Genomic DNA, 16,362 nt, shown 5'->3' on the forward strand with positions numbered 1-16,362 from the left:
TACGAAATAAACTTTGTAATTTTGGTTAATTGCGTCAATTATGTGTTCTCAAATGGTAGGTAAAGGCCATGGGTAGAGGTAAATAGAAAGCTAAAATTCATTTAATCAATCCCATGAGATGGGCAGAAGCAAGTAGTTGTTTCTAATGTTCTCAAATGGTACCTGATTTGCTTCTTCTGGGTCATGAGACATTTTGCATACATGACCAATGTATGTGTCACTTTTGTAGGGACTAACTGCAGCTGATATGAACCATACTTGGGTTCTATAAACTTCAATTTTGCCCACAGCACCTACTCATACTCTTCTTACAAAGCAAGGTAGAGCATAAACTTAGAAAGGAAAAGACAGCTAATTCATCTATTGTAACACTACATATATCCAGTAGCCAGCTTATATCATCTTGTCCCGTAATTGTTCAAATCCAGTCAATGAGCAAAATAATAATAATAATAATAAAAGCAAGCAACAAATGCTGGACTCGATTACAATGATTCAGGCAAAGCTTCACTTGCCATTCCATTTATCCGTAGCCTATAGCAAAAAGTCACCCAAAAAGATCAACCAGAATTGGGTGGTTTTATTTTGTTTAAAATTGAATAGATTAATACCTACTGTATGCCATAATCCCAAGCTTGAGGCGTCGAGGTATCTACCATAAGTAAATTATCCACGACACTTATCTGCCAAATTAGCGGAAGTCAGCTGGCTTGCCAATTCTGATGTTCTGTTCACCTAGATAACTCGTAATAGCATTTTTTTGCCAGCCCTTGAAACTCCTGCAACCAATAAATAATTGGTTAGTGGCTTAGTGCAAGTCCGATGCTAACATTCTCCGTTCCATATGTTCTTTTTGGCCTACATGAATTTGATTTAAGTACGGAAGGTGCATTCTAACCTCAACCTTAAATGTAATTTAATTAAACAATCTGCATAGCAAATCCCAATGTACTCTCTCTAGATCTCACACACACACACACACAACGCAAGAGAACAGCAAACGGTCCGAGATGAGTCATGCTAAACAAAAGCCCAATTAACTATTGTATCTAAATGTACAGTACTTAGAATTTAGACATAATAACATCTTCAGGACTGTAAAACCAGAATTTTGGATTAAGAATCATAATTTTACTCTTAAAATTTTTTTATTTAAGAATGATCAGATATTCATTACAGGTACAAAATTTTTTATTGAAAACATGATCAAATATTCACTACAGGAAGACAACTTAATATAGCCCAGACATTGCCACAAAAATATAAGAGCAAGTTCTTAGTCCACATTTCTTAGTTAAGAGTTAATGAGGATGGTCAAATAATACCACACATGACAGGAGTGAAAGAAAATACCATGCCACTACATGGAAATATGGAATTGTATATACTATATTTGGCTAGGATGGATAAGGAAATGGAAACAAAACTGCATGCTTCAATGTCTGAAGAAAAGGGAGATTCAATGCTAAAATTAAGTACTTGCAGCATAGCCATCATATAAAGAGCATTAAGATAAACATTCACGTGGTTGTACATAAGTACAATATATTTTATGATATCAACAGTAAAAATATTAATGAAACACAAATTATTTTGCATTTATATGTTATGATAGATAATACTTCTTTTTCTTACTATCATATTGTAACTTGTGACGTACACCTTTAAGATCAATTACTAATAAAGTATTAATAATGCGTATAGTATATATTAAGATAATAAGAAGAGGCACATTTGTCTATAAATCTGTTAGTGTTTGTGTCCTAATGCTAGATTTAGATGGCATCTGGCATTTATAATTATGAAACTAATGATGTAATTCTTACAATACATAACAAAATGTGTTTTCATATTTTGAGATCATATATTCATTTATAACTCTCCAATCATTATATATGAATGAATCCTTAGATTTCCTATTAAAGGTCTTATTCTTAAGTGTTAAGAATATGTGACAATTGACATTTGTAATAAGGATATCTTAATAATAATTTTCAGGTTCTTAGACTTCTCAGATATAAACTATGATTAGTCAAGTTGGACTAGCACATGAGATACTACATTTGATTAGTATAAGATGCTAATGATAAAGGATAGTGAGTCGCATGCTATAATCCATGAGATGGATATAGTATACATATGGGGGTAGATGTTAGTGGAACATCTACTGAATGTGACACACGTGATAGATCACATGGCTGAGATGATCTATAGCCTATCAAAGGCTTCAATTGTGTTACTGGTCCTTAGACCGAAGGTAACACAGTTGTCTTGTGTGTCGATGCCAGGAATTTGCCGTTGCTAAGAATCATCCGGTTACCAGGTGGAAGATGCACTGTGTGGTCCCTGTGTAATGGCATATGGAGGCAAATGATTACTAATGGAATTCATCAACCTCTAGCGTGAGATAAACATCCTACGCGATCAGTGGTGGTCTAAATTGTAGAAACCCCTGACCAAGATACGCTTGATTGGAAAGTGTTCCAATATTGGAAAGAGTTCCGATGTATCATCTCAATCTCACCACATTGATTTTGACATAGTCATCAAGTTAGTGAATTTGATCAGTCCATGACTCTCACTCGATCAGGATAATAACTAATAGAGAGATTATAGTACACGGGAATCGAAAGTCCAAATAGGTTCTATTCATGAAGTAAGACTTCATTACTAGTAGGATCGCCCTGACATAATGCTAGTTGTCACTCAAGATCTTTCGAGGAGATGGAGAGATCCTCGTTGTAGACAGGTGTTTGGTCAATGTCAAGGCTATTGACATTTCCTGATTGCTACTTAATAGTGAATCTAGAAGGTCACACGCATATCCAGGTGTGATGGTTGACTACGTGATTAAGGTTGAAACCGTCATTAAGAGTTAATAACGTTTACCGTTAAGAGTTAACGGGCTGGGTTTATATAATTAATAATAAGGAGCAATCGTCAAGAGTTGACAAGCATGCTGTTAAGAGTTAATGGGGACCTCAGTTTCATCATGAGATGGCGAAAGTGTCATTAAATGTTAATGGTGGGGCCTAGATGTAATTTATGAAAAGTTGGCATAAAGGGCAGCAAACTGTCGATAGTTTTCTTTGAAATGTCGAGCGAAAACTATCGATAGTTTCTTGCAAATTGTCGACAGTTTCTAATCCAGAAGCTGGCAAATTGCATGTCGCTTTGTGCAACGAAAAAAGCTAAGGGCACATGGCAACGGCGGACGACGAAAGGACGAGAGAGGTTGGCGTGCGTCCTTAACGCGTCTCCTTCTCTCTCCCTTGTCCCCCTCCTGTCCCCTTTTCGTTTTCCCGATTTGTATGCCCTAGGGTTTCCAATTTGGGTATATATGTTTAGTTTTCTATACTGAGGAAGGGAGGCGATTGGAGTTTGTTGGTTTTGTTTTCTCTCTCGACCAACACCTCTTCTTCTTCCTCCAGAAACCCTAGCTCCCCAATCCATTGCTCCTTTGATTCTTCCTTAGCTATTGTAGCTCATTTCTCTTGATAGTGAGACTATCAAGCTTGGGAGTTCACCCATTTCGTTTTAGCCATTATCTTCCTTACTCTCTCTGTCTAGCACAAAGAGAGAGTAGTGGGATTCACTATCTCATCGAAGCGTGGACCCAATAGGCCCCTCGTAGCTTCGGGGGACGATTTCTTTCGGTCTAACCGAAAAGGAGTTCGGGAGCTGTCTTTTGGAGCAAGTGTTGCTGCCTCGGGTGGATTTCAACTCTACATCAGCCTTTAACAGTTGAAAGGTAAAATAACTAAACCCCCTATGGCATGGTTTGGTTTTGATATATATATGGACATTGAAAACGAGTCTTGCAAGGTGTTTTTCGTTCTTGTTTCCGCTGTTATCTTTGATGTTTTCGAAAAACGTTTTTGAAAATGACTTAAACCCTTGCATTGGTACACCTATCAATGGCGTTCCTCATCAAAATCCTCATATGAACACCAATCCTCGTGCAAAACCCACCCCCAACAAAAAAAAGAAGCACCTTTAATTGGGACATAGGGATATACAGGAGCAGTAGATCCCTAAACACACTAATACTTAAAATCTTCCAGACCTTGGATTTGTTTGTGCACTGGCTCCTACTTTACAGCCCATGTCACACAAACCTATTTTACCCTGTTTTGTCAAAATGTCATGATAATGGATCCAGGTACCTTAAGACTTGGTGCTATAAAAAAATGCTGAAACAAACTTCAATGCCACTAAGAGGAAACACTGAGAGGCATCTCCTTTGCTAACTTTGGCCCAGTGTTATACAGCATTAAGCTATCATTGTGAACAGAGTCTCTCTACTTACACTGTTACTATCATTGTGTTTAATTGGCTTTGGTGCTTACTGATTCTCACTCCTTTATGATGAAAGTTACAGGTCAGATAAGAAGTTATGATTGCTGGAAACCTAAATTTGTATAACCAAGTCCATGGCATAAGTTAAACGACATATTTTAGTATAAGTATTTTTGGTTAAGTCCATACATAAATTAAATAAAATATGTTAGTAAACCTATTGATGACACAATAAACAAAATTAAAGTTTAGCCAGCTAACTCACTTGTAATCAAGATGTGCTAGAATTTCCCCACCAGGGAAGGCTGATTTTGTGGCCTCAAATGCAGCTTTTATGGCTTGTTTCCAAGTTCCACCAATACCTTGTGCATTAACTTCTACTTTTGATTGGGATGGATCCTCCATTGGCAGAGAATATCCAGAGAGAAGATGGCCCACCCAAACACCATCTTTCCTACAAGTATGAAAATAATATACTTATTATCAGATTACACAAAGCCCATCTAGATTCTACTGAAATCAGCTCTCGTTTTCATCTCAGTTTCCAAAAATTAACAAACAAGTAGATATACAAAAGTACTACCAAATATTTTTGGAAATATTAGGAGAAATAAAATATTTCAATAATGAAATAATAACAATGAGATAAGAGTGGTGCCATTGAAGATAAGATATGTACGAAGTGGTTATGATGGTTTAAACATGTGAAGAAGACAAATAAAAGCACCTCTGAGGCAAGCGGATGGAACGAAAGAAGTTTGTAGCAAGAGAAAAGTAGAAGAAGTCCAAAGAAACTTCGTACAAAACCCTAAAATGTGAAATGGAATATAATGGCCTTATAGAAGATAAGGTATGGATAGATACATTTGAAAAGCTATAATTCACATAGTTGAACCCACCTAGTGGAATAAAGATGGGATTGTTGTTGTGAGGATAATGGTATAATTAAATGCAAAAAGGGACTGAATAAAAAATATTAGACAACCAACACAGATAACAAACCATTTTTCATCAAACAATATAAATGAATAGGAAAAAATTGCTAACTTGATATGGGCTTCCCCTAACAAGGAATAGATAAGTCTAGAAACTGAAACAGAAATGTTTTTCTTTCCTGCCTGAAAATTTCTCCTTGTGCATCTAAAAGTACATCCAGAACTGAATAACTGTAGCTCAAAAACTTGGGTGTTGCTAGGGTTTACTCTAGATATTTTCACATAATTGATATCATATATAAGTTGGCAGAAACAGAGGTGGTGTTCAGGAAAACTTGAAGAGTACTCCCAAACATGAATAATTAAGATGGGAATATAAGGAAATAGGATTAAAAAAAAAAATTAGAAATGAAGAAGTCAATTGCTTACTGAATTATATCCATGTGCCGAGGTACATAATGTCCACCTCCTATCCCCAAAAGAACTTTGTTGTTATCACTATTGCTGGAATATCAAAAACTCCAAACAGTGGTCAAGGAAACATTAATGAGAGGAAAGTGATTTAGAATTCAGAGAATTGTAAGATATTTTTTCACAAGAAGATAGAACTAACAAAAATAGACAGTATTGTTCATAAAAAATAAATAGAATACCACCTACTTAGCGATAACACAGAAAAGTGAATACAATACACCGGTAGGAGGTTGATATAATTTGTGGGGAGAATATGCATATCAAAGATGTCAAATAGGAAGCAACCCTCTTTTATAAATTGATGAGTTTGGTTCCAAAGTGAGGCAAATATCTTATCTACGATCAAAATTTCTCGAGCAAAGAGTGGAATGATGGCAATCCACCTTACAAATGGTACCTGGTCCAGTTTCCAACAGGATTGCCTCCTCCAAGCCCAAGTCCTTCCCAAAGTAACTTCAAAAATCAAGAACTCAAACTGTTAGGCGGATGAGAGAAAGGAAAGAAAGTGAAAAAGAAAAACAATTACTATGTGGACAAAGAAAGAAATGTATGGGCAAAAAGGCAAGAAAGGGGAAAAGTTGAAAAGCACTTCTAACTGCAAAACATAGTATTTTGGATACACATGATGAAGTGTTCCTGACTCGTATTTCAAACTTGAGAACTTTATAATTAGGAATACAAAACATCAATGAATGACAATGTGCAAAGCATGCATCAAATTTATGAACATAATTCTACTGTCAAATTTGCAGAGTGACAACATATAGAAATTAAGTTGAATACTCAAGTGCAAGATGAATTTTGAAAATATGGAACATTAAATGTAGTTATTAGATTGCTATAGTATTTATTGCATGCCAAACTTAGCTGCATTTAGTGTTTTTCTACATTCCAATTTATTCAGCTTTCCCTTCCACGAAAAGTTAATATCAAAAGGGGTAATAATACTTCTACGTAAAATTATTGATGTCAAAGTGAAGGAAAATCAGATCTAACATCATGGGTAATCCCCAAATTGAAGAAAAACATAATAAGAACAAGACTGAGACACCAAGATGCTAAAGATCATAGCTAAAAAATGTAGAGAGATTACTCAACTAGAGAAACGACACGAGCTGCATCCTCCCTCCCCCAATGCTCTTCTGTGCTGCCTATATCAAGAAAAAATAATTTAGACATAACTACAACACAAGTTGTCAATTTTACAATAAACAATACTAAACTCATATGTACTACATTTTTTATTGATGTTTGTCATTCATGTCCAGCAGACCACACGTAGTACTATACAACCTTTTGGGGAAATAAACAAATCATCATAATCCATAATGAATAAAAGACCTCCAAACCCAAGACATTTATAGCAAAAAAATCCATTCCTGAAGCAATTAGAAACAAATACACCAAGGACAAAATGAGACCAAACAGCCTAGTGGTAGGTGGTAGCAGTGGTGAACTTGAGGTCTTGAGTTTGAGTCTCGTGAGCCTCAGTTGTTCCCCGTCTAGGTCACGAGTGGTACATTCTTATAAATAAATAAATAAAAGAGATTGAGCACTAGCAGCCAAAAGCAAGTATGTTGGCATAAGTATGAGTTATGCCAAGGGAAAGAAATGATGAAAACAGAAATCAAAGCATTCACATAGATTCAGCAGAGCACCACAGGGGAATAACTTGAGAATAAATGAGCAATAATGTTGCATCGTGTAGCTGCTAGGCTAGCATCCCAATGAATTTTGCAAAATTGATTGTGACTTTGTGCAGGGCACTAAAAGATGCACAGCATCTAGGCATTTTATTCAAGAATTCATTTACAAAGGTAAGATCCATCATGATGGGAATTTTATCCAGTCCACTACATCAACAGCTGCTCCATCAAACCTCTCACTTCACATGGTTCACGTATCCACTTCTTGATCATGTGAAGAGAGAAAGGAAAGGTTCCCATACAGAGCCAAACATCTTCAAGCATGTCAACACAACAAGAAGCTAGACTTAATCAGACTTCTCGTTCTTGTGGGGCAGCACCACCCTGTCATGGAAACTTCAACAAGCAATTCTACAGCACCTAAACAACCATTAGCAATGATCCCCCCCTCCTATGTTGTGCCTACTTTTGTAGCACAAAATCCCTAACCATCATCAACCACTACAACCATTCCATCCTTGAGGTGTAGTGTTACTTTTCACCCTCCAGTTGGAATTACTTATGCTTCCTGCTCCAAGTAGAAGCTGGTGCAACAACCAACATGGCAGGGAAGCCTAGCAGTATAGCTGTTCTACACTTTGGTTAGGTACATTCCCTCGAGGCTGTGGTAGTGCAAAGCAAGACCAATAACTAGCCAACAAGGGATGATATCAACGAACTAAAAGGAAATTGGAATAAGAAAGAGGACTATAGCTTAGACTGTACTAACAAGGATGATCATGAATTCAAGAAGTATAATCAATCATACACCTGCATAATTATAAGCACTGAGTGTTCATGATATGGATGAAGTGTAAAGGAAATTAGTACACCTGGATAAGTACTAGATAAATCTTTTCTCTTTTTTCATTTTTCCATGAGAGAGAGAGAGAGAGGGAGATTGGAAGCAAAACTTTCACTTGGCTTATTTCAGTATTCCTTGTATTTACAAAAACATAGGACATATTCAATTGCAAGAGCTAGAATTTCAAACTTTCAGACATGCAGTTTTGGTAATAATTCATATGATGAACAAAACAATGCAAAGATACCAAATACACAAGTTTCGAAATTGCACTGGCATAAATAATTATTGTTCAAAGCTGCCCCCAGGGAAAGGAGCTGAAGGAGCTTGAACTTGTATTTTATTTGATGCACAGTACATCCTCAATAAGAACTCCATATTAATGACCAGATCAAGAACCAAGACAGAGTAACAATGCACACCTGAAAGAAAAAACAAGCAAGACCATAAATAGACAAACTATTATCACTTGTTTTGCTACTTTTATCATACATTTTATGTGCAATGTCATCTAGGTGAAAGTTGAGGAAGGTAAAAGAAAATGAACAGATATTTCTTAAGTAAAATTGTTATATGCAATGTTAAAATTATCGAGCAACTAGGTGAGGATACTTACAATTGGAAAACCATCATAAAAAGTGTGATCAGCTTACCTATCTCCACAAACAATGTTGGTTTATTTGTAACTGGTCCATGATGAGTAGCCTCCAAGGTAACCTATGTTGAACAAAAGCATGTCAGTAATCACAAATATACTGCATTAAGCACATGCATCAGGACCTCTTGGTCACTTCTGATTTCTGAATGTTTTCTTTGAGCTGTATTACTTTGCAGAATTCTGATAAATAAAGACTACATGAATTCCAAAAGGAAAATATACATGGAAGGAACACACATAATGAAGCTTGAGTACCCCCTCTACATCACAATTTTCACACAACATTACTATGTGAGGTAAAACTAGAAAATGGGAATATCATCTGTTGATTACTGAGCTAGAAACTACAAGTAATGCTAGGTTAACAAGACAATACACCATAAAATCGTACTAAATTTGTATTGAATAAGGATATCCATTTATCATGCATTAGATTTCATCAACTCCAAATTAATAATTTGGGGCAGAAACTGACAAAACTTAACATGACGGGGCTGAATGTACGACATAAGTAATGCTTTTCTCATTGCTTCAAATTTCTATACCGAAATGCAAGTATACCTCAAACTCGGGAACTAAGCCATGAGATTTGGCAATTTTATTCAAGAGCTTGAGCCATGGTCCAATCCGAGGACTTGGCGGCGCCGCCCATCCAGGCTTGCCGCCTTGCGGTGGCACATCCCCCTCACGCAAATGTGGAACTCCTGCACATCCAAGATAACAAAAACAATAAAATTCATAGCCCTAACAATTACAATAAAGCAAAGCAAACAGATACACTCAATAGTCAATACCGATAGGGTGAACAGTGAGGGCTGGACGGTTGGAGACGGCGGTGTGTTTGCTGAGGAAAATGAGCTCTTCGACGGACTCCGAAGTGGCTTCTTCCCAACGCCTTTCCAGGTGATCCTCTTCCACTATGCCTTTGTCGTGATGCAACAATCTCACGTCTCATTTTCGAAACTTCTTATGCCCTTCCGGATTTCCAATTGAATCAGAAAGCATCCACAAGAGAAAAAATGGATCAAATGAGAGGGGAATTCAAACCTGGAAAGAGGGACCGGGCTGCCATCCTGGCATGGCGAGCAAGGCGGAGGCCGGGCCTATCGAGGCCGGATCGGTGGTTGTCGCCACCACCAACTTCACCATCTTCTCTCTGTCTCCGTCCACACTGATGCTGTTCTCAGATTTCGCCTTCCGCTTGCCCTCTATCCAACACACAATGACACAAGCCGTGGTAAAGATGAACACTGGCAGCTGTCTGCAAATGGAAGCTTTGCCCTTTAAAAGCCCGTTGATTAAATTTTAGGCGCCGCTTGTTTTCGCAATTCCGCTGGCTACTTTCCTCTCTCTTCATCCTCTTCATACTCCATTTTTATTTGTTGCTTCATTTTCATTTTCATTTTTATTTTTTTTACGGTAAGTATAAAATTATAAAGATAAGGTTAACTTTGACACAAGAATAATAAAGTGATGAAATATTTAAAATTTTACATAAAGTATCAGAGTTCGAATTAATGTGAAGACTTATTGAAAGATTTAAATCATATATAGACTATATTGAATATCTAAGGTCTAAGTGTATATAACTGTATTCATATCTAAATTTACCTAAAAATGCATAAAAAGGAAGGCAACTCGCTCCTGAAAATTTGTCAAGCGAAGCTCGGACACCCTATGCAAATAAAAACAAAAGTTAACTTTGACTCTTTATCCTTTTGATTTGTCACTTTAATGTTTGAATTTTTTTAAATGTATTTTATATATTACAATTTTGTCTATTTTAATTTTAAGACTAATTAATAAATAAATTCAATTCATAAAATATAAAAATGTATTCTGGAAAAAAATCAAAAAACTCTAGAAGTCAAAATAAAAATCAGCACCTAATAATATCTATAACTTTAATATTTCTATTTATCAAAATCATTACTCCCTATATTCATATTAAATATTGTTATATGTATTTCCCGCATCACCCCGCATGGGCCAGACTCGGTCCGATAGACCGGCCCAATCACCCAAGGCCAAGAAGGCCCGGACGACCTCGTCAAGGAAAGTCCAGCCTCCACCAAAGATCCGGAACTCGTAAAGCGAGCATATGGCGAGCTCCCGGTAATCCCCCAACGAGCTCCAAGCAATCGACTAACGAGCTCCTGAAATATCCTCCAGATCGCTGGCCCATCCAGGTCGCTGTCCTAAAACCTCCAGCTCGCATGAGTGGCAAAGCTGCTGAGAAATCAGAAGTAGGGTCCGATCACTTTATCTGTAACAGCCCATGCCCCTCGTAATGAGAATCTCACTGAAGGCAATAAGAACTGTTTGTCCCCCATTATACAATCACTGTATTTTTATATATTATCTAAATTGTAAAAGCCCCTCAATATAAATGGGAATCAAAGAGACCATGAAGGGCAGCGGCGAAAAGAATAATCAGATACCGCCACTCTGATAGAATAATCAGACGGCGACCGTGGACTAGGCATAGTTCTGGCCGAACCACGTAAAAGATTCTGGTGTACACGCTTGGAATTTTGGGGGAGGGGTTTTCCTTCCTTCTCGGTATTTTTGGATTGACTCATCGCGGCCCAAAACGAATCACAGTCAGCCGAAATCGAACGTCGACAAATATCAATGCAAAAAATAAAATAACTAAGAACATTTTAGATAAATAAATTATATAACTGTAATGTAATTTTAAGGGTAATCACTAAACTTGTACTACACAATAATTTTATCGCTATACTTTATATTTTTATTTCTATAATTACTAAATTTTAAATTTTGTTATAATTGTATCCCACGTTTGTTTGTTTATTGTCAAACTCATGTAAATTATTAATCTGGTATGCAAAGTGAATCACGTGTACTATGGGTAAAAATAAATTTTTTATTATATATCAAATATATGCAGTGAAATATAACATACACATTATATAATAACTTAGGTATTCAAGCAGCACGCATATTTAATAATTGAATATAAGTAAATACATACCAATGTGATGTAAGAATAGAGTACAAAGACGATTTTTGTATTGAAACTGAATTTTACCTCAAAATATAGTGGTCCTAGTTGGTCAATACCTAGTATGTTAAATGGTACTATTACGATCACCTCTTCCCATGCTAAATACAGAGATTTCACGTATTATCAGTGCTCGTGTCTTAAAATTAAACACATAACAATTACACGTATAATTTATATGACAACTGAAAATTTTTTGAGGAAGCAAAAGAATAAGAAGAAAAAAAGAAAAGAGCAACGTAAAGAAGAGATAAAAGAGAGAAGTTAAGGGCTTTGCCTCTTTCAATTAAAGGAATTCCCCTTCTCTTTTTCCTTTCCTTCCTTTTTCCCAATTTTTTTTTTTCTCACATCTACCCCCTTTAATAATGTAGTGCAATAATGCATGGCACTATATACTATGTACCATTACTATGCACTATTAACATGTGGGCCAAATGTCAACTTTTAACCAATCACTTTTAGAGACATTTTAGTCACACAATATTAATATCAAACGAAACATTATATGGTGTGTGACTTTTTAGATTCACTATCCGCTAATAATTAGATAACACTTAAACCTTTTTCAGTATCGATCGACCTCTTAACCCATCACTAAAACTTTTTCAAATTCCAACGACGTTCCGAGAGTTTATAAATCACGCCTAACAACAGTTTATAACAGTATATATGGTAGTAAAGTCTCAGTTCAAGTAAAATTTTATTATAATTGACAATTATCATGTGTTATAATTCTTCTATCACCTAACATCCCGACTAAACAAGAGTTATGGAGTGAAAAACTTACAAACTTAATAATTATGTGTCAGATCTCATTAATGTAACTATATGACACCTCAAGAAACACATTTCTCAACTTTCAATCTACCATGGTTAGGGACTATTCCGTTATATAAATAATAAACCACATAAGACGTTCACCCATCAAATACCGACAAGGGCGACGGATCTTATTCCCATCACCTATCTCCATATACTATTAATACAGAACCATATAGATGAACGTTTCCACCTCTCAATTAGATAGTTCGATTCATTAACAAATCTTGCACACCAATACACAAAACAACCATGTTAGTTCAAGTCTAAGGATCAACACACCATCATGTTAGATCAACACACTATCACAACATGATGAGACCATTATCCATCAGGTCATATGGTCAGTCATCGATGTCACATTCGGTTAATCGTTCTCCAACGATCACCTACAGGTCTACTAGCAACATCTCATGTCATATAGCATATGACACACCATCTTCTCATCGGCATCTCCATACCGAACAATGTAGTAACCCATATGCTAGTCTATACTTAATTAATCAAAGTCCTTATCCAAATAATCCAAGGGCTATAAATAATTTAAGAAGTTTTATTATTAGAAAATTCTGTCACATATTCTCAACACCTCGAGAATAAGATTCTCACACAAAAAATCTATGGATTTATTTATATAATTAATTAAAGAAAATATAAATGAATCAAACATTATATTTTATAGATTTATACAAAGATACAATAAATACATAAAATAACAAACCTGCTATATGTCATACAAATCTAGTATCAAAGCATACAACACTAATAAAATGTATTAATATAACCCTCAAATTTGTTGGTTATGAAATTTAAGTTAATTAAAGTAATTTTAGGGTTAACATTAGTATTTGCCTACTCAACTTGTTAATCAAATTTAATAAAAACTAAATTATAGATAAATTAAAATCTAATAATTGTAGTGATCAAAATTAAAATATATTAATTAATTTATTATAAACTTAAAAAAAATAAAAACTAATGGTGTAATTTCCTCATAATTTTATTGTATTATTATTGGCTACAACAATGAAATTAATTAATAAATATAACTAATATGTTAATAATACAACACCATGGCTAGGGGTTCGATTTTTTTTTAAGTAGGTTCGAAATTCAATAATTGAAAAAACTAAATTGTTGTACAAAATTGAATTAAACCAATTGAATAAACTAAAAAACTGAACTAACCAAAAATTGAAAAAATTGAACAAAATTTGTAAAATCGAACCCAAAAAAAAAAAACTAATTTTCAACCTTACTATTATCGCCAATCAGTGATTCCATCAGAATCGGTCATCGAATTCCCCTAATCACGATAGTTCATATATCTAAAAATGAGTTTGATATCATGATCAATTTTTTGTAGACCTAAAATTAATTTTATTGTCAAAACTCGTTTTTGAAAAAATATTGTCGGCCATCATCTACGGTGGATTCTAACAATCAGAATTGATCATCAAATTAGCCTTGGCTTAGCGATCCACATACTTGAAAATCAAAAGAATTTAACGGTTAAATTTTAGTAGATATAAATTTTAATGTATAATAATACCCACCCACATGAAGATCATCGAAAACTTGTCAAATGGCCCGAAGCCCTTATGTTATAAATCGCTGAAGAAAATAGAGGCAACATTTGAGGCAATGGCGACTGCTAAGGTGGTGTGCATGGGTAAGCATAGTGGTGTGAATCGTGCAACGGAGTCAATGGTTTGTGGTAAGAGGAAACAATCGGAGGGAAAGAGAGAGATAGAGAGAGAAATGTTGGTAACGATAGTCAATTGGGATAAGACTGACAGCTATTAACATTGAGGTAGAGAGAAAGGTTGACGTCGATGTCAAAGGGAGCAATAGGATGGATTAGAGACAGCGAAGGGAGACAAAGAGAAAGAGAAAGGCAAAATGATTGAAGCATTGGTTTGATTCTTCCATTCCTGTTATTATTCTTTTATATTAGGCCAAAAATGATATTGTTTTATAATTTCGGTCGATAAAATTATTTTAATCAAAAAACCTAACCGGAACCAAAAATTGAAATTTATATATAAAAAATCAAAAAAAAATTGAATTTCTAAAAAAAAAAAAAAAACTTAATCTACAATTTCGATTAGTTCATTTTGGTCATTACGAGTAGACCAAAATTTGCACACTTGGATATCTTGATTTTATAATCTGAGATTAATTATGTGAATTTTAATTTATCACATAGTTTTATTAATACTTATATATTTTATAAAGTATTATAGTTTATATCTAGAGTTTTTCAACATAAATTTTTTATTAGTTTTTTCTTTATTATCAATTGCCAAAAATCTTTTGGTGATTGATGCTGCCCAGGATCGAACTGGAGACCTTCAGTGTGTAAGACTGACGTGATAACCACTACACCACAGCATCGCATGCTTGATCAATCGTACCGGCTAATACTACTTTAATATTTTTTCATTATAATTTGGATGCATTTATTTGAAAGCTTAATTCATTCTTTTTGAGCATGAAGAAAAGTAAAAAATAGATACTTATTATTTTTTAAAAGAATAGGAAATAAAAATGTTAGGAAAATATGTAAATAAAAAAATATAAAAGTATTTTTGTAAATATAATTTTTAATATAAAAATTATAAAACAATAATTATTCAATTTAAAAATATCGTAAATTTCATATTACATTCAAACAAATTCCAAAAAAATTAAAAATTTAGAGTTGGTGTAGCGACCCCACTCCCAAAGACTCTATAAGCGAGGAATTCAGGAGGGAACGCTAAAAGAATGAAAACATAAATAAGAACTTTATCAAGAACATTCAACTTTATAATAATACACATTAGAAATCCAACACTATTTTTCTTTCACGTACTACCTTTGACATTCGAAATAAAATACATAACATTCTTTACAACATATTAGGCTCCAAACATAGAGTACAATTGGCCTAGATCACAAAAGATCAGTTAGTCTCGTTAAAAATAACAAGATGACACCTCAGTGTCTTTTGTTCTGGTGAGTTCTATACACTGCTACCCCAACTATCTAACTCCTCACAGGCCATTCCTATCCTTACCCTTGCCAATACCTAGTGTAATACCCCGCTTTTTCTCTTACTGAGCGTGTCACTATGCTGGGGCCCAAAATATATATAATTCATTTTTTTTTCTTTCACGGTACATAACTTAAACCTAAAGTACCGAGTCCCGAACAAAAACCCCCAGCAAATCATTAAAAATGCGAAAGCGATAATTGAAACCTGATATGGTACATAATCAAATCACTTTATTTATAACATAAAGAATTCGTACCATATATTACATCATAACTTTAACAGCCTTAATACATGAAGAATCTATAATATTCTAACAAGGCTAATCATCAATAGAGCATCAACTAAAACCTCTCCGAGACAGCTTGTTGAATTATCGGCCACGCCATCACGTGCCGTCATATCTCAACCTGCTCCCTGCCCTAACTGCAAGTCTAAAACTGGAATGTGGAATGTTCTAGTGGCATAACCCATTAAAAGATGAAACTTTCAGTGAGGGTCCAAAACATATATATACGAATGGATGATGCAATAACATGAACAACATTTGCCCTTAATGTAACTTCCCAAGCCCACTAGCCTTGCACGGAATCCTAGGCAAATCACAAATCTCTACAGGATA

At 34.9% G+C, this 16,362-nt stretch overlaps 1 non-coding gene and 1 pseudogene across 1 annotated transcript; both read right to left on the reverse strand.

Moving 5' to 3' along the window:
* Positions 1–357: 357 nt before the first annotated feature.
* LOC127798320 (D-aminoacyl-tRNA deacylase-like) lies at positions 358–10,186 on the reverse strand (annotated as a pseudogene).
* A 4,841-nt stretch (positions 10,187–15,027) lies between these two features.
* On the reverse strand, positions 15,028–15,100 carry TRNAV-UAC (transfer RNA valine (anticodon UAC)). Its single transcript has one exon. It is a non-coding gene; the product is annotated as a tRNA-Val (tRNA).
* Between the last annotated feature and the right edge of the window lie 1,262 nt (positions 15,101–16,362).

Source organism: Diospyros lotus, chromosome 3 (genome assembly GCF_014633365.1).
Source record: "Diospyros lotus cultivar Yz01 chromosome 3, ASM1463336v1, whole genome shotgun sequence".
NCBI lineage: Eukaryota > Viridiplantae > Streptophyta > Magnoliopsida > Ericales > Ebenaceae > Diospyros > Diospyros lotus.